Source organism: Muntiacus reevesi, chromosome 15 (assembly GCF_963930625.1).
Source record: "Muntiacus reevesi chromosome 15, mMunRee1.1, whole genome shotgun sequence".
Classification (NCBI taxonomy): Eukaryota; Metazoa; Chordata; class Mammalia; order Artiodactyla; family Cervidae; genus Muntiacus; species Muntiacus reevesi.
In genome coordinates this window covers 30,982,616-31,004,854 of record NC_089263.1, presented here as the reverse complement: position 1 = coordinate 31,004,854, position 22,239 = coordinate 30,982,616, and the positions used below count along the sequence as shown (strand labels likewise).

General features: G+C 54.2%; 1 protein-coding gene across 3 annotated transcripts in view; it reads left to right on the top strand.

The window, feature by feature from the left end:
* Positions 1-22,239, top strand: part of LINGO1 (leucine rich repeat and Ig domain containing 1) — a 211,755-nt gene that overhangs the window by 63,148 nt on the left and 126,368 nt on the right. For 2 of the 3 annotated variants that reach the window (XR_010659206.1, XM_065906954.1), the window contains exon 3: positions 19,414-19,457. The exons of the other annotated variant lie outside the window; for it this stretch is intronic. The gene's annotated coding sequence lies outside the window, so the exon portion shown is untranslated. The remainder of the gene's footprint in view (positions 1-19,413; positions 19,458-22,239) is intronic. 3 annotated transcript variants of the gene reach the window in all.

Below are 22,239 nucleotides of genomic sequence, written 5' to 3'. Positions count from 1 at the left end.
TGATGTGAAGAGCCGCCTCATTGGAAAAGACCCTAATGCTGGGAAAGATTGAGGGTAGGAACAGAAGGGGATGACAGAGGACAAGATGGTTGGATGGCATCATCAACTCAATGGACATGAGTTTGAGCAAGCTCTGGGAGATGGTGAAGGACAGGGAAGCCTGGTGTACTGCAGTCCATGGGGTCACAAAGAGTCAGACATGACTGAGAAACTGAACAAGAGATCAGAACCCATCAAGGAAGAAAGTGGGCTCATCTGGGCAGGGGGAGGCCAGTAGCAGGAAGAGGGAGTGGTCTGTCCTAGCTCTTCTGCACGAATGTGCACTTGCATGTTCCTTGTTGTTGAGACTTTGCCTCCCCAGGGAGGAAGCCAACCAGCTGGGCAGAGGGTGCTTACAAAGGAAGGAAGCTGGAGAGGTAGATGGCAGAGTGCCTGGCACATAGTAGATGCTCTGTAAAGAGTTGTGACATGAAACCAAGAATCCCATTATGGAGTTTCCTTTGTGACCTTAGGGATGCTGTTAAATAGACAACATAACTGCAGTGTAATTAATGACATTGGCTCCATTTGCTAAGTATTAATACCTACAGTGTAGGCAGCACTGTTAGCCAAGGGTATTTTACCATTTTATCTTGCAGATAAGGAGATGGAGTTTCAGGGGTAGTGACTTGCTCAAGAATTGGTGGAACTAGGCTTCGATTCCAGGTGGGACTTCAAAGCTTGTATTCCTCCCTTTTCTGTGCCTCGGTTTTCCTGTCTGCACTGTCAGAACCTGGAGGAGATGACTTGATCTGGCTTGATCTTGATTGAGTTTGGGGAGTGCCTTGCTTCAGGGCTACAGCCTGCTGACCCTTGAGTTATCTTTTGGCCCTGATTCTGAGCCTGGCCTTCAGGGAACCGCTTCCTTCCCAGTCAGATCCATGGGCCTCTGGCATCGAGGCCAGTGTGGGATTTGGGGGTGGGGGATGAGCAATGGGGCAGGGCTGAGCGCCCCTTGGAGTGAGGGGCATCTCCTTGCTTCTGAAAGGGACTGAGTGCCCATGTACAGTCCTAGGAGGGTCCCAGCCAGTAGGGAGGGTTTGTACATCCATCTGTGGCCAGTTGGTCCCATTTTCCATAGAGCAGGCTGATGGAGGGAGAAAGAGCACCCTTCATTTGCCAAGCCCTGCTCAGGTCTAAATTCTTTCCACCTGCATGCTGTGAGCTCCACAGCCACCTTGGGAGTTGGAGACCCCGGGCCTCTTTCTTACAGGTGAAGAAACTGTTTCCTGGAAGCTTGTGAGTTTCCCGCGGTCCCCAGGGAGTAAGGGCTCAGTTGAGGCTCCGCCCACTCTGTGCACTTGGCCCTCTAACAGCCTGCGGGCAGGGAGGCTGTGCCTCGGGGTGTGGATCTGACCTCTGCAGGGGCAACTGAGCCAGGATGCGGGGCCAGATGGGCTGCTCTTCCATCTCCTCCTCCTCAGAGCCTCTCCCCGCAGGATACCCAACATGTGCCCCCGCTGGGACTGCCACCCACCGGCTGAGTACCGGAGCCAACTGTGCTGCGCTGGGTGGGGCGTCATGTCGCCCTGTCCCAGGGAGGCGGGCGTGCCTAATGAATTAATTAGTGTTGGCAAAGCACTTGGAGATCTCTGGCTGAAAGGTGCTCAATACACGCAAATCAGAGTGATTGTTATTACCCATAATTATGGAGTTTCTGCCGGAGAAATTATTCCGACGCGGACGGTGGCTGGGCCAGCACAGAGCCCTGCCAAGATCTGCTCCTCAACAGCAGTGGAATCTATCTTCCTTCCCTCCTTCCCTCCCTTTCTCTTCTCCTCCCCTTCTTCCCCCTTTCCCTGCCTCCCTCCCTCCCTGCTCGCGTGTTCTCTCCCAGCTCCGGGCCTGCTGCCTGCTCTTCCACAGCAAATGCCTTCTTTGTCTCATCTCTCATGAAGAGAGGCGCCTGGCACAGTTGGAGGAGGAGGGGATCCAGCAGTAGCCTCTCACTGTCTGGAAGTGAGAAGGCTCCAGGGGCCGAGCCTGACTTTCCTCTTCTTTTAAATGGGTCCACAAGAGGTGCCCGGTGCCTCCCTGGCCGTGGGAGGGCCGAGTGTGGCAGTGCCTGGGAGGGCGCTCTGGGCTGGGAATTTCATGCCTGTGAAGCTTGTGTTGTTCACACAGACTGTGATGAGTGTGCTGCTGCATGCACACATGGTGTGTGTGCTTCCAGCCTCTCCTCCATCAGACTGTGTTCTCAGTGTGACTCTGGGTCCTTGGCTAGACAGTTGGTCCCCCAAGGGCTGAAGCTGAACCTCCTCCCCCTGAGCATGTGGCCCCCATGCTGACAGACCCTGGCAATGCCCAGAACCAGCAGGCCAAATAAATTGTCTCTCAGCTGTGTCTTCCTTCTTCCCCCAACCCCGCACCCCCCCCCACCCCCCCCACCCCCCCCCGCACCCCCCCCCCCCCCCACCGCCGCCTCCAGTCCTGTGTCTCTCTGGCTGTATTCAGTTTTTGTACCCACCAGCTTCAGAGAGGGCCTCCCCCAGATTCAGCACCACAAACAGCGCCCAACTCAGCCTGGGACCCATCATCTCCTCCCAGCCGAACTCACCCCACTGGTTGTTCTGACAAAAACCTGCTTTGTCAGGTCGGGGCACTAAGGCAAAGAGGATGCCAGTGACTTCTCCAGGGGCAGACAGAAGCTTAGCGTGAGAGCTGACTACAACACTGGTCTCCGAAGTCTCCAAATGTTCCCAGTTGCAGCACATAGAGGCTTTAGAAGGTCTTCCCAGTATTCAGTCAACAAACACTTATCAAGCAGTAACTGTGTGCCTGTCTCTAGCAAGTTCAATGATGGAGGAGAGCTGGAGGCAGCCGAATCTCTGTTCTCTCCACAAGAGGACCCACAAATCACCAATGACAGCCACAACAATGAGAGCTGGGCATGGCAGGCAAAGAATCAGGTGCCTGATTATGGGGCCTATGAAAAGTGCTCTAGACATGAGGCAGAGCAGGTCCCTGCAGGGTGGAATGGTCAGAAAGCACCCTGAAAGAGATGGCACCAAGGCTGGAGAGGCAGAAAAGAGGGGGAGACAGCGTGGTCCCTGAACAGGGGGCCGGCCTGAGGCCACCTGTGTGTGGGGGGGAGGGGGAGAGGAGCCCATGAAATGGGGTAGGGCAGGGGCAGCAATGAGTCTCAGAAAGTAGGCTGTGCCCCCACCGAGGGGCTGGTCTCTGCCCTGTGGACACAAGGGAATGCTGTCCATCACCATGGACACTACGGGATTTCCATTCAGCTCCCCAGTGCCGCAGCCTGGCCTGCTCCCAGCATCCCACCCCCACCTCCCTCGTCCTCCCCCCCTTCACCTGGGGTTGGCCGATTTAATCTGGAAGTAACAATAGGCCTGGGTTGTCTGTGGGGTCTTTGTGCCTTATTGCTCAGCTGTAATCTTTCCCATCCAACACCGGCGCCTTTCTCTTCCCCGGCACTTGTCAGAAAGATGGGACACAGCCCCAGAGCCCTGTGGGGAGGCTGGGCCAGAGCGGGCCTCTTGCTGCCCATCGATTTGCGCTGCTTTTGCCAGCTGCCTGAGTGTGTTTGCTGGACACTGTGGGGCTGTGTTTGGCTTCGGATAATGAAGTAATGTTCTCGCTGAGGAAAGGATAGAGTCTGCTAATTAGCTCAGCTGCCTCCTTCGAGGACAGTCTTTACTGTTGGGCTCCTGGGGCTGGCTGAGTGTGAGGGTTCTGTGGGGGGCCAGGAGGGTGGGCTGTCCACCTTGAGGACAGAGGGTAGGACAAGAGGGGCCAGGTGGGCAGGGCCCACACAGAGGACACTTTCCAGGAACACTGTCTCTTTGGCCTCTGGGTCCCCCAGCAGGGCCTTCCTGGTCAGGGGAGCGTGAGGAAAGGAAAGGCCTTGGATCAGATGGATCTGGGGTCCATCCAACCCCAGCTCTGCCACTTGCAAGTCTTGTGACCTTGGGCAAGTCACTGCTGACCTCTCTGGGTTTTGAGTCACTTCCTCTGAAGAAGGACCCAGGGTCGCACTGTGGTGTGAGAGAGCCTCAGGGATAGAGAATACTGGATGCACAGCAGGGACTTAGGAAGTGTTGGTGGCCTCATGGTTCACTGCTAGGGGCCATGCCCTCGCTTTGGTGTTGTCTTAGACCTTGTTGATCCTGGACATGTGTGCCCTCGCCCCAGCTATCTGATCTCTTAAAAGATAAGGTCTTCTTGTACCTTTCCCAGGGCTTAGGAGACAGTGGGGCTGGTTGACTGGCTGGATTCAAAGGCTGAAGGTTTTGAAGTGCCCCCTCCATTAGAGTAGACTTCCCCAGTGTCTCAGAGGTAAAGAATCTGCCTGCCAATGCAGGAGATGCGGGTTCGATTCCTGGGTCGGGAAGATCCCCTGGAGAAGGAAATGGCAACCCACTCCAATATTGTTGCCTGGGAAATCCCATGGACAAAGGAGCCTGGCAGGCTATAGTCCATAGGGTTGCAGGGGACATGACTTTGCAACTAAATAGCAACAATACACTTAGAGTCCAGACTTGGGGCTAGGGTCCTCCCATGGCCCCATGGAAAGGAGTTAAAGATCAGACCAAGTAAGCAGAGGGGAGGGGCCTGGGATGGGAAGGCCAAAAGAATCGCTCCCTCCTCCAGGAAGCCCTCCAGGGATCAGCTGGAAATCTTCCTTCCCTGTGTGACCCTCTTTACATAGACTTTCACTGTACTCCTCCCAGGGCATCCTCACCACCTCCACTATTAGAGGTTTTGTAATTTGTCCCATCTCTATGAGGCTTTTTCTAAGTTCTCACATATTCATGACTGATTAGCTCCACAGGTGTGATGATAGCCATAACAGCAGTAAACATAGTAATAATGGTAATCCTAAAAGCATTAAAAGTATAACCTGAGAAGTGGCAGAGACATGCTCACACCTGGTAGGTCAGTTCAGGCTGACAATCATAATGATGTTCCTACTCTGTGCTCCGCCTCTTTCCCTGGACACAGGATGGCGGGACCCCCTCCCACCTTCAAGGAGCTCTCAGTGGGAAGAATCTCCCTTCTTGGTGCATCCCCATCCCACTGAACCTCCTCCTGGCCCGACTCAGGTGGCATCTGCCTCTTCCCCATCACCTGGCCTGGTCTCTGGCTCTGGGCTTTCTTCAGGATGGGCTCCACAAGAACAGAGGGTCTGGTCTTGTTGGCTGAAGTATTACCAGCACTTACTTGATCCTACCATGTAGTAGGTGTTCAACTAATATTTGTTTAATGATGGAATGAGTGTCATTGTTTGGATTAAGTGAGATCGTGCATGTTAAGTACTTGGCTTTCAACAGATATTTATTGAATGAAAAATATGTCTTTGGATGGAACAAAGGAGGCGAATGGTGTCAGGTGTCTGGCTCATAGTAGGCTCAGCATGTAGGAATAGTGGTAAGCGGTAGTTTCCTTGGATGGACTGGAAGCAGGGCCAGGGAGGGGGGTGAGGAAGAGAGGTAGGCCCCGGAACTCTAAAGAAGAGGCAACAGTGAGGAGGAGGCTGGTTGGCAGCTGGGGCCCTGACACCCACTTGGTGTGGAGCTGCGGCCTGGAGAATGTGTGTGTGTGCATGAGTGTGGGCGGGTGTGTGTGTGTGTGTAAAACAAATAATTGGAAAATGAATTTAATTATAAGGCACTTTTAATAGCTATTTTTATTTAATCCCACTAATTCTGTGTCTTGTGTAGCCCAACTGTAATTCTATTCTTCTTACTCATTTGCCAGTGAGACTGCAGAGAGAAGGGAGGGAGGCTGCTGAGAGAGGGGAGAGGGAGGCTGCTGCACAGGAGACAGCAGGCGTCCTCCCACCCTGGGTTGGCCAGGCCGACTGTTGACCCTGAGGACAGAGAGGAAGGGGTCACTAGCAAGGTTGTCCCAAGGAGGATCTGGGAAACGGCACCAACTCTGTCACCAGGGCAGTTCGTCCATCTGATGATGTCAATTCAGCACCTGGGGTGGGGATTGGGAGCAATGGAGAGTCAGGTATTAATAGATCTGGGTTCAAATCAAAGTTAAGCCATGTACCATCACCTCAGAGAGACTCACTTTCTCCATCTGTAAAGTGGGCATAATACGGGGGGCTGTTTGGAGGATTAAATGAGATAGAGCAAGCCTGCCCCACAGCTTGGTGCTTGCTTAATGCTTGTTCCCGTCTCTTCCTTACTCTTCTCAACAACCCCCAAGTGAAGTCGCTCAGTCGTGTCTGACTCTTTGCGACCCCACGGACTGTAGCTTGCCAGGCTCCTCCTTCTCCGTCCATGGGATTTTCTGGGCAGGAGTACTGGAGTGGGTTGCCATTTTCTTCTCCAGGAGATCTTCCCGACCCAGGGATTGAACCCGGGTCTTCCACATTGTAGGCAGATGCTTTACCATCAACCCCCAAGCTAGTCACTTTTCTGTGTTTCAACCTCTCTGGCTGCTCCCAGACAGCCCTCAACTCATTGGCAGAGAGAAGGTGATTGACTAACTCAGGAGCCAGTAAGTGGCTGGGGTCCTGCCCCTTTTTTCAGAAGACCCCTTGGTGATGTGGGGAGGTCTGGGATGTGGGGTGGGTTGATGGTGGTCTTGTGGGAGGACCTCAGAGGCGCTGAATAGGCCTCACTAGGCAGCAACAAGGAGGCCTATGAAGTGACTGTGGGAAGGAACAAAGACAAGCCATTCCTGAGGAGGGACCCCTGCCTGGCTGGCATAGGTCAGAGGTTAGAGACCCTTCCCTGCTGAGGGCCCTGTTCAGCTGCAGCCGGCAGCTGTCGCGGAGCCTTTTTTTGCCTCTGGGCCACAAGGCCAGGTGTGGGAAACTGGGTGAGAGGAGGAGCTGCAGGGAGACTTGCCCAGAGAGAGATGGGTGTGGGGGGTGCTCACCGGAGCCCTGCCCAGGGGCTGCTGTCACGCCTGTTTTCTGGCAGGGCTTCCTGTGGTCAGGAAAGGCAGGGGCCACGGAAGAGCCCTGTACTGGGCCGGGCAGGTGATGGCGGGCACAGACACTCCTCCAGGACCACTGCAGGAATTGGACTGGGGCTGGGGCAGGGTCTCAGTCCTCCTGGCTCTGCTCACTGGGCCTGAGCCCTCCTCTAGAGGCAGCCACTTCAGGGTTCCAGGACTTCCAGGGCTCTGCAGGAATCCAGGTGGGTGGCTCCATGTGGAGGCAGAGAGGCTCCCCTAGGGCCTGGGCTTCTTTCAGATCTTCTCCCAGGGAATCCCTCCAGTGATGTTGCAGGGAGGGTGTGACTCACTCCATTTTATGGATGGGGAGACTGAGGCCCAGGAAGGTTAAGAGACACGATTAGCATTTGGGTCATCTAATTCCAAGGACAGTTCCTTTTCCTCAGTGGCAAACTGGTAACCCCAGGGGTGAGGGGAGGGGATGTCCAGAGGGTGGGATACTGTGGAAAGTACTGCCTCATTAGGAGAGCTCAGAGTGCCTGTCCTAGGATTCGATTCCTGGTTTTCGCACCCCCAGGGGCCCAGTGGAGCTCTGCCCTGAAGCCCCACAGGGCTGATGGTGGTGGGCAGCAGCTCATCCTGCGAGGCGGAGGCTCAGGGAGGCAACCACAGCCCCTCTCTGGATCACGCGGGAGGAGGAAGCTTGGCTCTGGGTTCACACCCTTGTTCTTCTTGGTTGGGGTTCAAACCCTCACCCATAGGCAGAGTGACCTCTGACCAGCCATGGGGCACCCGAGTCTCGGGGTCGTCTCCAACATCAGGCACACAGTAGGTTCCCCCATGCTTCCCCCTCCTTCTGCCCACTTCCTGCGCTGACGCGTGGAGGTGGATAATGACTGAGGGTGTGATTTCTCTCCAAGAGATTTTCACTTTAATAGGAGACTTTTATGCCTCTGAACCCCAAAGGAACGATGTTTCCCTTTAATGGTGACATTTCAGGCGTGGTGGCAGCTGCGGAAAGATGCTGGGGTGGGGGCTTGCCTGGTTCCTCTGTCGTCGCATGCAGCTCGTTCTCTGGCCCTTCTCTGCCCCTACCCGCTTCCCCGAGGTTCCCTCTGCTCTGTTCATGGCAGGTCAGCATCTCGTTAATTTGATTGAGAGATTTGTTCTGAGCATACTTGCCTATCAGTTTGGTGAAAGCCCAGCCTGGGAATTGGCAGACATTCTGCAGCAGCTAGGGCCAGACTGACCTCTGCTCTTCTAGGAAGTAAGGGGTCACCAGTCCAAGGATAATTAACAGGTGCACAGTAGGAGTGATTAACCCAGGGAGGGAACCGAAGGTCTGGTGCTTGGGAGGAGTCTCCAGGGATGGATCTTATCTGGTCATGAATGTGGACCCTTAGGACCTGCCTGTTCTCCAACTTGGACTCACTGTGAATGACTCAGTCCTACCAGCAGTGACCACGAGCCCTGGGTGCCTGCCATGGTGTGGCTGTTTTGTTGTGGCTAGAGAGGGGAACAGAGGAACAGAAGGGTCCAGGATTAGTGTTCTGGAGGAACCCTGCGCCTGGGGATGGGGGGAAACTCAGCAGAACTTAAAGGCAGGGAGGGTTTGGAGAGGTCCCTGGAGAGTAGAGTCTAAGGGAGTGGCCACGTGGGCTTTGACTGGAGGCCTGGGTTCTAGTCTAGGTTCTGCATTTGGCTTCATATGTGACCTTGGGCAAGTTGCTGCTCTCTCTGAGCCTCAGTTTTCCAGTCTGTGCAATGGGAGTTTTTGTCCAGACCAGCTAATCTCTGCACCTCTCCTGTACCCTCCATCCCTGATTCTAGGAGAGCTTAGGGAAAGGGCTGAGCCTGAGGGTTGAGGATGAGGGTGGTCCCAGAGCACAAGGAGCTGGAGAGGGGTGGGAGGCAGATGTATGTGCTGCCATCCACTGCAGCTGGCACATTCATTAAGCATCTCTAAGACGGATACACCCCCCAGTTCACCTGGCGTGCGGGTCTCGGGATTTATTTCTTACTGAATGGTGTCATCCATCACGCTAGCTTTGCTGCCAACAAGCGCGGCGTCTTGCCTGAGTCTCCTGCAGGGTAGGGTGCCTTGTTATCCTCCAGGCAGGGCTCGCCTCCCCACCAGCCATGGTTCTACACCTGATGGCCCTTTCCTCATGGCCCAGGGGCAGTTCTACCCTCTACGGCTGCTTTAGTCCTCAACTAGACTGCAGGTTCAAGGTGCTCCAAAGGATGCTGGGCAATCTGGGCTGGCTTCTTGGAGGAGGTAGCAGTACTGGCTCTGGACCTGAGAAAATAGCTGAGCAGGAATTGAACAGGTGGAGAGACAAGTAGGTGCTTTCAGCCTTGGGGTTGGGTGAGGGATGGGAGACTATGGCACGAAGTGGAGGAGGTCCCTCACTCACATCCATGTTCCTTATGAAGGGCCCCCAGGCAGTGTTACTGACTGACTTATCCTGACCCAGTTCATATAATCTGCTCTTTCAAACTCAGGTACTCATGTCCTCAGGTGTCTCAGGAGCCATTAGGTGACCCTACACTGGTCTCCACTCACACACTATCTCCACAACTTCTCTATGTCTTGGTTTCCTCCAAGAAAAGGGGGATAATGATAGTACCTACTTCATAGTGTTATTGTACTGATGAAATGAGTTTATACATGTAAACGGGCTTCCCAGTGGCACTAGTGGTAAAGAACCCACCTGCTAATGCACGAGACATAAGAGATGCAGGTTCAACCCCTAGAAAGATCCCCTCGAGGAGGGCATGGCAACCCACACCAGTATTCTTGCATGAAGAATCCCCATGGACAGAGGAGCCTGGTGGGTTACCGGTCCATCGTGTCACAAAGAGTCAGACACGACTGAAATGATTGAGCACACATGCATGTAAAGTCTGCATGTAAAGTCATAGAACAAACCTGAGTATGTTGTTAAATAAAAGTTAGCTGCTATTGTTTTTGTTACTGAGGCTCAGAGAGAGTGGGGGACTTGCCCATGGACATGGCTCATGATGAAGGTCCAGGATTCAGACCAAGGCCTGTTTAATTCCAAACCTCTGCTCTTACCTCTACTCTGGGCTTTCCTGGTGTCTCACCGACGTGTCTGGTGTGCAACCAGTATCTAGGCCTCCCTGGAGGTGTTGGATTAGCCTGTCTACAACAACTTCGCTTTCAAGGACCTTGTCTGTCTTACTCACTGAGGACCCTCAGGGCCTGGCGCATAATAGGTGCTCAAGAAATACTTGTTGATTGTCTGGCTGCATAAATGAAAGTAGGGTGGGCCCTGAACTGCTCCTGGAGCCTGCAGTGCTCACCGCCTGAGCTCCTCAGATCCTACCTTTCCTGCTTGGTTGGGAGGTAAGGACCCCAACCCCTGGGCTCACAGAAGCACCCCCTCCAGCTGGCCCCCTGCCTTGCTGCTTCCCTCCCCCAGCAGCGGCCTGGGGTTTTTTCCTTCTACTCTGCCCTCCACCTGCCGTAACCGCAAATCTTCAGTCTCCCTCCTTCCTCCCTCTGTCCTCCCCACTTACTCGTTACAAAGAGAATAACTCCTGAAGTTGATGCCTTTGCCTCTGCTTTTACATTGCACTATAATTTGGCTATCTAAAGGGAGAAAGAAAAGAGAATCACTCCCTACTCTGTGCCCAGAGTAGCCTGTCTGCAGAAGGATTGGAGCAGACCCTGCCCACCCATTTTAGGCTGAGGCTCCTCAGGCAGGGCACAGGGTGCAGGCCTGACCCAGGAAGCCTCAGCTTGGCCCCACCCCCAGTCATCTATGCCCTTTCAGCCCCTCAACTCCGCCTTGGGGTATCGGGGTCATGTGCCCCCTTTCACAGGGAAGATGTGAGAGGTGCTGTCTGTCTGCTCCCCAGTTCCTTGGCTCCCCACTGGCCCTCTCTCACTACCCTGTGGGCCCTGGTGAAGGTGGTGGTTGTGGATGCAACTGATGTGAGAAGGAGCACAGAGAGGATTAGGGTTTGTCAAAATCCCCCAGAGAGACCCCTCCTGGCCGGGGAGCCTGGCAGGGAGGTTGGAGAAGTTCCAGGGACAGCCAGGCCAGCAAGGAGAGGTGGGCTGGGTGTCCTGTCTGTGCTCTGAGGGGTCTTTCTTCCATCTCCTATTGTGCGCTCCCCCCTTTCGCATGAGTGTTGTGGGAGCCCATGAAAACAGGCTGGTGGCGAAGGCCAACCCCCATTGTGCCTGGGACCGTGGGATCTGCATGGTTAGTTATATACTGACCCACACTCAGCCCCTGAGACTTCGTCCACCTGTAGCTGTCTTCTGCTCTCCTGCTGTACTGGCGGCGCCCTTTCCTCCCCTCTCCACCAGGGATGAAACAGAGTGTGTGTGTCTCACGCTCCTTGGAGCGGCCTGTCACCCTCTGCAGTTTGGTTTCCCTGCTTGCATCGTGACCTCAGTTCTCTGACGGGCTGGATAAAAGTTATGATTTTGTGCATCACCTGGTTGTTTTTCATTGTTGGACTGGGAGCTAGATGCTATGTCTTCGACTCAGCCTTGTTCTCCTCTCTGAAATGGGGATGCCCACACCCGCCTCGGAGGGCTGCTAGAAGGGGAGGGAAGGTGAGCTGTTGTGTCAGGCCCCGGCCCCCTACTCCACGGTACCTCCTCAAGCCCCTGTTTGCTGTGACTCTGCTCCCCAGAGGCCATGGGGAGAAGGTACAGTGATGGGCAGGGGTGACTTTGGCTGGGCTGGCCGGGAGACCATGGTGGGGGGACCAGTCTGGGCCTTCTCACCCCTCAGAGGCTTAGGAAAAAATGTTCAACTCCACACATGCCCAACAGCAGGTTTTCTGGCCTGACCAGAGCTGGGCCTGGGAGGCTCAGACAGGTCAATCAGCATTCCTGGAGCGGCCCCTCTGTTTTGGCCTCACATTTGCCAGTAACTGGCTGAACCCCACTCCTCTGCTTGGATCAGCCCATGAGCTACTGGACACAGACGGTGATGCCCAATATTTCCATCTACCTGGCATTCAGGCTTTGCCCACTGAGTATGGCCCGAGCCTCTCTCTGCCCCTCCTAACACCAGACTCTCTCCCTTTGTCTGAACCCTGATTCCTCTCAGCCCTGCTCCTCTCTGGGTTCAGCTGAGGTCTTGGGAAGCCTTGTGTTTGGACATTCTGGGCGAGGCTTCCCTGGTCTGTGTGGGGACCAGGCTTCAGGGCCTAGCAGCAGGCCGGGCTGGTTACACAGAGCTTCCTGTGCCTCCAGCCGGCCCTGATGCCCGCAGAGCCCACAGGCCCAGGGGGCTGCGCTGGAGAAGCTGAGGCGGGAAGCCACTTGCCTGCAGAACCACAAGGTCAGGCTGGGCCTTTCCGTTTCTTCCTGGCAGTGGTGGGCCCTGGGGAGAGAGGCTGGCCACACTACCATCTGTGGGAGCTGTGGCCTGCTCCTCTTGGGTGATCAGGCTTGGTTTCCGGGGCTGCCTGGGAGCTGCAAGAGGAGCAGGCAGTGTCAGGGGCCTTCCTGGGTAAGAACTCTTCGCATCTTCTTTGTCCCTGGACCCAGGAGGCTGGGACCACAGGGCCCCAACATGAAGGACAGAAAGCCTGAGACTGCCCAGGGCTTTTTCAGAATAGCCTCTTGGGGGCAAAATGGTAGGTGGGGAAGGGGATGGTTTTTTTCAAGGTTCAGGCTAGAGTGGGCTGACTGTGTTCCAAGGAGCCTAGCCAAGCCAGAAACCCTGGGTGGGGGCAAAGAAAACAGACCTGCTGGAGGATCTTCCCTTGCCTGGGATGACCTGCTGCCTGAAGTGCCTTTCTTGGCCCAGCATACATCTCAGAGAACCACTTCGGCTCTCTCTTCCCTCCCTCGCTCAGGTTTGGACTCTCCAGGCTCCCATCCCCCATCCACAGGCCACATGGTGTGGTACCTGCCTGCCTACTAGTCTGTGAGCTCTTCTAATAGGGGTGGAGGCATCTCAGGTGGCTCTAGTGGTAAGGAACCCGCCTGCCAATGCAGGAGACTTAAGAGGCATGGGTTTGATCCCTGGGTTGAGAAGATCCCCTGAAGAAGGAAATGGCAACACACTCCAGTAGTCTTGCCTGGAGGATCCCATGGCCAGAGGAGCCTGGTGGGATACAGCCCAAAGAATCTCAAAGAGTCGGACATGACTAAAGCAACTTAGCACACACAGTACTGGAAATGGGTGCTGGTGGACAATGGCTGCTTAAGGACCTTTGGACAGCATCCCACCTGCCTCTGTTGCTTTGTAGAAGCAGCTGCTCTCTGAGCCTCAGTTTCCCCTTTTCCATTGTGACTTCTTAAGGGCCACAGCTTAGTGATCAGCCTAGGCTTTGGGGTGCTCGCCTCCTCGGGCCTTTCCTGAGCTGCTCTGTCTCTGCTGCCCTGGATTCCTGCCACCCCCCAGGCCCTGGCTTCTATCGTCCACATCCTTCTTTATTCAGAGCCCTGACCCACCTCTTCAGGAAGCTCTCTCTGATGCCTTCAGCCATCACTGATCTGAGCCTGAAGCTTCTGATGGTGCCCCAGTTGCTCCCTTCCACTTGCCACACACTGCTGGCTATGTGTGCGGCTCTGGCTACACAGAGACTGCTCAGCATGACCCACATGAGCAGGAGGCCGGTAGAATCCCGCAGGCAGGGTGGGGAGGCACTGGTGTAGGAGACTGAGGGAGTAGAAATTCCTGCCCAGGGGCCTATGAGGCAACATTTGAGCTGTCCCTTGAAGGAGGAGGCTGGAGATGAGGGGAGTCTTGGGGTCAGAGTCCAGGCTAGAAAGGGACTTGAATGTCAGGTAAGGAATTATGGGATCTGGCCTCCCTTTGTAGGTAGAGAGTCCAGGGAAGAAGTCACCCACCCCACACTTGGGTCTGAGAGCAGACCCTCCCAATGATGCCTGGAACCCTCCACCCACACCCTCTGATCTGTGGTCTCCTACTTGTCCTTAGATTTCTACTCTAAGGATGCTATCTCAGGCAAGCCTCCCCTGACCTCTGTCTATGCTCTCAGAGTGCCCCCGCCCCGCCCCGCCCTGCCCCAACCAGTGTGACCTCTGATTGCTCACCAGGCTTTTGGGCCACCAAGGGCAGGCAGGAATCAGAAGGGACTGGTGGTCCCTTGGGTCCCCAGCTGCCAGTCCAATGCTCCGCACAGAGTAGGTGCTCAATAAATGTTGATTAATTGTGTGGACATATGTTGCAGCACAGAGCCAAGAGCCCCAGGCAGGAGGGTGGGGTTGACTGGGGATGGGGAGGCATGGACCTCCAGTGAGATGGGGCAAAACCTGGGTCCCAGTTGGAGCTGGGCTTCTTTTGTATGTCTTTAGGCGGCTCTTTAAAGAGCCCTTTGCTGGAACAAAAGTCGTCTCTGGCAGCGCCTCAGTGGGCGGGCCAGGCCTCGAGGCTCCCTTTGGAAATGCTTTGAGAAGAGGGGGCCTGCGCCAACTTGTCACCCCCAGGCTGGCTGGTGACTCTGGGGAGTGGGGGCAGCCATGGGGGTGGGGCTGTGGGAGGCAGGGCCATTGGCCGATCCAGTCCTGACCTCAACGAAATTATTTTTAAAACCTGCGAGAGAAAGGGGATATTTTTAACCTTTGTTCCATCAAGGCATCCCAAGGGAAAAAGAAGGGGGAAGGAGGCAGATGGAGAATTGGGAGAGGGGCATGAACAGAGGTGGGGGCTTCCAAGGGAGGATGAGCAGCCCCAGAGAACCCCGAGGATGAGCTTTTTTGTCCCCAGCCCTTTTAAATTTTTTAAAAGCTCCAAACAGCAAGAGGGACAGAGGAGTTCATTATATCGAGTTATCTCCTCCGTTTCAGGCAAAGATCAATCTTCCAGAGTCTTGCAGCTCCGAGGGGGAAGAGAAGAGAAAGAAAACGGGAGGCGAAGGAAAAAAACTCCCTGGACCAATTTCCGCTGGCTAACACGATTACTTGGCTGCCTGGCAGCAGCGCCAGCTGTTGGCAGCCATCCTGGCCCCCCGCCAGTCGCTCTCAGTTGCCGGCCGCCCCCCAAGGCTCCCTCCTGAATGGGACAGGTTGGCAGGTGTGAGGGCCCCAGTTCCCCCCGGGGCAGGGGCTGCTGGACTTGGCATGCCAGGGAGGCCCCAGGCCCTGCTGCTCTCCCGAGTGCATCCGCCACTCCAGCTGGCTTTGTCCCAGCTTTGTGCCCACCTCCCTGCCTTTGCTCAGAGGGTCCTGCCCTGCCGGGTCTGCCTTCTGGCTCCTTCCTGCTTCATATGGGAGCAGGTTGTGTAGGAAACAGAAGTACAGGCTTTGGAGTCAGATAGAGCTGCCTCTGCCCACTCATTCATTCATTCATCAGATATCTACTGAGTGCTATGTGCCGAGTACCGCACATGGTAGGAGGTGGATGCAGAGGTGAGTAAGATGCATATGATCCCTCCCTGCCTTACTGGGTTCATCTTATGATGAGGAGATGCATGAACAACAAGGAGTAAATCAACAAGATAATGTCAGATAGGGATAAAGTCTGGGGCTTCCCTGGAGGCTCAGCGGTAAAGAATCTGCCTGCAATGCAGGAAATCTGGGTTTGATCCCTGGGTTGGGAAGATTCCCTGGAGGACGGCATGGCAACCCACTGCAGTATTCTTGCCTGGAGAATCCCATGGATGGAGGAGCCTGGCTGGCTGCAGTCCATGGGGTTGCAAGGAGTCAGACATGACTGAAGCGACTAAACAGCAGCAGCAGGGATAAAATCCATGAAAGATGGGAGAGGTTGGGGTGGCTGGGGGTGACCAGGGAAGATAGAGGAGGTCCCATTGGAGCAGGATGATAAGAAGGTCTGGGGAAATAGCATTCTGGAGAGAAGGAGCAGCAATGACAGAGTCCCCGAAACTGGCTGGTGTGGGAGGGGGCCAGATTGTGGTTCAAGGTGAATTCTGAGCTGTGGTGGGCAGACTTTGAACAGTCTGGACTTGATTCTCTCTGCCATGGAAACCCCTTGCACATGGCTGGAGAGCAAAGGATTCTGTCTGTACCATTATGTGCCTGCTGTGATAGTTTGGGACCAGGGTGGGATCAGGGAGCTCGGAGAGGCAGGAGGCTGCTGCAGTTATCCAGGCAAGGGCTGATGAGGGCAAGAGCAGAGGAACAGGGGAAGCAGGTAGGTTTGGGATGTGTTTCCGGGGTTGTACTGACCTGGTGTGTTGATGGCTTGGGTGTGGGATGAGGCAGAGAGGAGTCAAGGCTTGAGGGAGATGTAATTTTGGGGATAAAAATTAAGAGTTCTGTTTTGGACAGGTCTCTTAGATGAGCAAGTGGAGATGACAAATAGGCCTGTGGATACACGCAGCTGGTGCTCAGGAGAGAGCTGGGGCTGGAGAGAGATTGGGGGCGTGGCTGGACTTAAAGCTACAGAGACTAGGTGAGAGCAGAGAGCCCTGCCAGCCCTGGGGCCTTGGATGTTTGGAGGCAGGTTGGGTGAGAAGGGAGGAAAGCCTGGGAGCACAACCAGGAGAGGCTGAATCCTGGGAGCCCAGAGATAAAGTGTTTCCTGTCGGAGGAAGCTGTTAGCCCCATCAGGGTGACTGCTGGGTTTGGCAAAACGCAGGTTTCTGGGAACCTTGAGAAGAGCAGTTTTGTGGAGTGACGGAGTGGAAGTACAACTGGAGAGGGAGTGAGGAAGAGCTGGAAGTGAGGGAGCGGAGGCTGAGACGCCGAGTAGGGACTGCTCGAGACCTTTGCTATAAATGGGAGCAGAAAGATGGAAGGGCATGTGGGTCATGTGGGTTGAGGAACATCTCTCTCTCTCGCCCTCCCTTTTTTCCTCCCTCTCTCTCTTCCTCCATAATATCAAAGAAAATCGATATGTTCTTTATCAGATGTGTGACCTTGGGCGATAAACTTAACCTCTCGGAGCCTCTGTTCCACATCTGCAAAATAGAAATGACAACCCAGATGTTACTGGATCTGGCAACTAGTAACGTACTCAGTAAGTGGGAATTGTTCTTCAGTAGGCATTCACCTGGGGAAATAGTCAGCCTGGCGTTGGCTTAGACATTTTTGGAGGACAATTTGGCAGTGTATCCAAATTTAAAATGTGTTTACCCTGAGATCTCACCCCTGTGGTCCAGGGGTTAAGACTCCAACTTCCACCGCAGGGAGTGTGGATTTGATCCCTGATTGGGGAACTACGAAGTGCTCCCCCTCCAAGAAAAAAGTAAGATGTGTACACCTTTTGACCTACTTTTTAGGAATGCATGTGTACAAAGAGGCAGGCTTTTTCCTAGCAATGGAAATGAAAAATTGGAACCCCCTAAGCACTCGTCCTGGGAGGTCTGATTAAGTAGGTGAGCGTTTGTCCCTGAGTGGAGTTCCTCCATGTAGCACTGAGCATGGGGAGGCTCCGTTTGGAGCATGGACACTGGTGTTCATGTGCTCAGCCACTCCCTGGGCTGGATGTTCTTGGGCAGGTTACTCTGCACTTTGGTTTTCTCCTCTACAAATTAGGCTAACAGCAGCCCCCATCTTGGGGAGAGGAGTGTTACGATAATCAAATGGGTTAATACATATAGTGCTCAACCCAGTATCTGGCCCATAGTAGGTGCTCAGTGAATACAAGCAGTGATCATTATTATCTTTATATATAGATAGGGAAAGTTTTCCAAAATCTATTAAGTGAGGAACCTGATTATACACCAGTACGGACACTTTCCTGCCTGGTGTGTAACCGCGGGTTTGTTCTATATATAAACATTTGTGTACCTCTCTGTATGTCTGTGCAAATGCTTAGTGAAAGTTTCACACCAGATGGGCAGTCAGGACCTCTGGAGATGTGGTTGTGAGTGAGAATATGTTTACCCTATAGGTATCTGTATTTGAAGGGCTTCCTTGGTGGCTCAGTGGTAAAGAATCCTCCTGCAATGCAGGAGAAGTGGGTTCAATTCCTGGGTAGGGACGATCCCCTAGAGAGGGAAATGGCAACCCACTCCAGTATTCTTGCCTGGGAAATCCCATGGACAGAGGAACCTGGTGGGCTACAGTCCATGGGGTGGCAAAGAGTCGGACATGACTGAGCGACTGAACAACAACAACATCTGTATCTGAAGCTCTTTAACAAGAGAAAGCTCTCTGTGCAGGCACACCTCAGAGATATTGTGGGTTTGGTTCTAGACCCCCACAATAAAATGAATATTGCAGTAAAGTGAGTCACATGAAGTTTTTGGTCTCCCAGTGTACATAAAAGTTATGTTTACACTGTATTACAGTCTATTAAGTAATAGCATTATGGCTGAAAAAAACCAGGTTCATACCTTAATTAAAAAATAGTTCATTGCTAAAAAAATTTTAACCATCATCTGAGCCTTCAGTGAGTCATAATCTTTTTGCTAGTGGAGGGTTTCAACTATTGCAAAATTACCAAAAAGTGACACAGAGGCATGAAGCAAGCAAATGCCGTTGGAAAAATGATGCTGATAGACTCACTCAATGCAGGGTTGGCACAAACCTTTAATTTGTAAAAACAATAACTGTAAAGTGCAATAAAGCAAGGTATGCCTGTATTACTTATATAGGAATAAGACTACAATATGTAATGAAAGGTAAATTAGGCCTTTCTCTCCTCCAGGAAGCCTTACCCGACTGCACTGGCCCATAGCCCAAACCTAGTAGATCTATAAGCCACATTTCCTTCTGTGATCTATAAGCCACATTTCCACATTCCTTGAGTCAGTGGTGTGTGCACATACGTGTGGTCTCCTCGGTTAGCCTGTGAACTCCTTGAGGGTGTGGAATATGCACTTTGCAGGCCAGACACAACTAGACGAGCAGTTCTGAAAGTGTGATCCCCAAATGGCAGCATCAATATCGCCTGGGATCTTCTTGGAAGTGCTGATTCTTGGGCCCCATCCTGGAGCTGCTGAAATCAGAAACTCTGGAGGTGGGGCCCAGCATATTGTGTTTTCACAAGCCCTCCAGGCAACTCTGATTCACCCACTGGTATTGATGGGGAAGTCAAGGCCCAATGAGGGGAGTGGGCCTGCCCAGGGTCGTGGGGTGAACTGGTGACAAAGCTGAGATGACCAGGTCAAGGCGCCACTTAAAGGTGAAAGAAAGAGCGTGGGTGCTCCCTCTGGCCACCACATCTGACCCCAGGAGGGAGAATCTGAGGCTCAATCCTGTGTGTCCAGGGGCCAGAGAACCCACAGGTACAGGTAGGAGGGGACAGCTGCTCTCTGCTTATGTGCCCGTCCCTCAGGGCCCACGTGGAGCTCTGGGCTTGCAGCAGGAACCCTCTGGGATAACTCCATCTCTCCTGAGGCCCCTCCCCAGCCAGCTGCAGCAGGGTACTTGACTTATGGAAAAGGGCATTCTTAACTCTGTGCAGTGAGTCTGGCACCCCTGGGCTGCCCAGTCTCCTACTCCCTCTTGTCCTGGGCTGTAGGGCAGAGGCTTGGTGGGGTTGATTGCCAGACGGGTTCTCTGGGTGAAGAGTCTGCAGGTCTTCATCTGACTGTGCTCTCACCCCTTCTCTGCTGTCTCTGCAGGTGTCCCTCTGAAGAGTCCCTGAGCCTGCTTGCACCCCCTAGAGGTAAGCAGTGGATGTCTGTGGTGGTGGATGAGGAGAGGACCGGAGGGTGAAATGTATGCGGGGCAGGTTCCAGAGGCCTTGTCTCCTTCTGCTTGGCCCTCTCTGCCATCTTTTCTTTCTTTCTTTCTTTCTCCTCTTCCATCTCCCGGAGCCTCTGCCTTCCTCCAGCCATGATCCTGGGGGTGCTTCTGAGTTGCAGAATGCAGAAGGGGTTTGGGATCAGCTTTCAGGAGAGAAAAGAGGAGAGTGGTTCCTAGGTCAGATGGGGTGAGGCTCACTAATGCTGGGGAGCAGCTGCTGGGGTTTGGGAGCTGCTGGCCTAGGAACTAGTCAGGAGTGGGGATCGGGGACCCTGGAGGTCCCTCACTGAGCATGGGGCAGAGCTGTGGGCCTGCCTGTGAGGGACAAGCCAGGGCATGAGTTAGGCTGTGGGTGCTCTGGGTGGTCGAGCTCAGGGTTTGGGGGCCTGGTTGTGCTCTGCAATGAATAAGCATTTTGGGGACAGTATTCTGGGGCCTGGAGAATGCTGTTTGATGAGGGCCTGCATGGACAGGCCCCAGCAGGTCTCCACGCAGGGCAGACACTTTGCCTCCCCTCCCCCCAGTTTCTTGTGTCTCCTCGGACTTCAGCTCCAAGGAGGCTTTGCTGAGTGGATGATTTCTAGGAGGGCTCTGGCTCTAATTTGGTGTCAGGGGCCCCAGGGTGTCTGCTGAGTCAGTCTCGCCTCCATGCAAGGGAGGGAGCGGAGGAGTGTGAAGGGGGGGAGGTGGCACCATCCCCCCCCAAGCCTTTCACAGCAATAGCAGCAACCAGCGGGGAGCACTGGGGGACTTGAGGGTAGGGTTCCCTGGTCCTCCACCCTTATCTGACTGTCTAGCCTTGCTGCACGCACAGGGCGGGGGTTCACTGGGATAACCATTTGGAGTCCTGGCTTCCCCCTTGTCTTTGTGACTCATCTGCATTTCCCCATCTGTGAAAGGGGACCTTCACAGCGCATCTTTCAGAGCATTGTGCTGTATAGAGAAGGCTTGCTACAGAGCCTAGAACACAGTTGATGCTCAGGAGATATTAAAAGGCACATCAGTTATTTTTGCCTCAGGGACTGAGTTCTGTGAGCACAGAGCCTGGGGTCAGGCAAGGGGTGGGTCTGGTTGTTGGGAAGAGTCTGCAGGACTCTGGGGAACAGAGCGGAACTTGGACACCCCTGCAAAGGCCAGCACAGACTTCCTGCCATTCTTGTGAGGAAAAACTGCCCAGTGAACCCAGTCCAGGTAGACTGCCTGGAGGAGGGGTGTTAATTGTTATTAATTTGCCATGGTTAGCCACCTCTTTCGAGTCTACAAGAAACATTTTTCACACTTTAATTAGCCCATTAATCTTAACAACAGCTCATGAGTGGGAGCAGTTTGTTCCCTTCCTAGAGGTGGAAATGCCGAGGCGGGAGGTGGGGATGGCGCCCTGTTGGCCAAGATAGGATCTGGCTCAGGGTCTCTCTCCAAGTTCTACAGTCTACACATCACTCCCAACTACTCCACACATTGCCTCCCCGTTTGGGGCCTCCCAAGGGGAGACGAATGTTTGGAGGCCACACTCTTGTCCACCATGCCTCCTGTCCAGGTCCCCAGGAGCTGGGATCTGCCCTCCAGAGAAGCCATGACATGTGGTGTGGGAGCTGAACTCCCTTCCGGACCAGGGGACCACAATCAGCAGGGCTGCACGATGAAGCCACTTGGCTGGTCTCTGGGGTTCCCTCTCCGTGGCACACACCTCTTTCCTCTCCTCTGTGTTTGCACACTAAGCCCCTCTGCTCAGAGTGTGCCCCTCTTAGAAGCTACCCCACAGTCACTGCCCTTAGCTGCTCTCTGCAGTTCACCATCCCCTGGTTGGCCAAGTGGGTCCCAGCCCCACTCAGTTGAGTGAGAGCAAGCCAGGTGCTTGTTTCAGACGTGGGCTTCAGCTACAGGGATGCTGCTTAGGGGTAGAACTGGGAAGGAGCAGGTTCAGATCCACAGGGCAACTGCAGAAGTCTGAAGGGATGTCATCTGGCACACCTGGAACTAGCATCTGATGCACGTTTGATTATTTATGACTCGTGGGATGGCCCGAGGAATCTTTGGAAGAGAAGAAACCTGTGCTGGAACAGCGCCCACATGGGGGGGCGGGGCACAGGGAGCCTGGCAGGGAGGCATTATGCAAATCTGGGAGCCAAGGTTACAGCAGCATCTGTCCAGGGGCAGAAGGGGGAGCCGCGGGTCACACCAGGGCACAGGCTCCATCTGCACTCAAGGCTGGGCGCGGCTGGTGGCCAGCCTTGGTCAGTGCTCTGCCCCATGTGAAGCCACACGTGGGCATCTGAGGGCACCAGAAATGTGAGGGCTGCTCCAGAAGGGGCCTGGGTCCACCCAGCAGAGCCTAGGAGGCCTAGGGAAAGGCTCCGGCCTGGATAGGTGGGCTCGCTATACACCCACCCCCTCTCCATCATGCCTGCCAGAATTCACTGGCTTGACTTTTGGTGTGGGTCTGAGATGTGGACCCAAGCTGTGACTGCCCTCATTTCTAAAACAGGGGACTGATGGGGCTGGGAGTCAGGCCTGTGCCCTGATTGACATCCTATTCCTGGGGATGTAATTTTCAGCTTTAAGAAGTCAGAGTGTCTCTGTTTCCTTGGTTTTCACCTCTGTTAGCTCAGCACAGAAGGGAGACCCCATGGCCCTCTCCCCTCTCCCCACCAGACCTTCAGTCGTGGGCATTTCTATAATGCTTGGGGATAAACTTAGCAGAA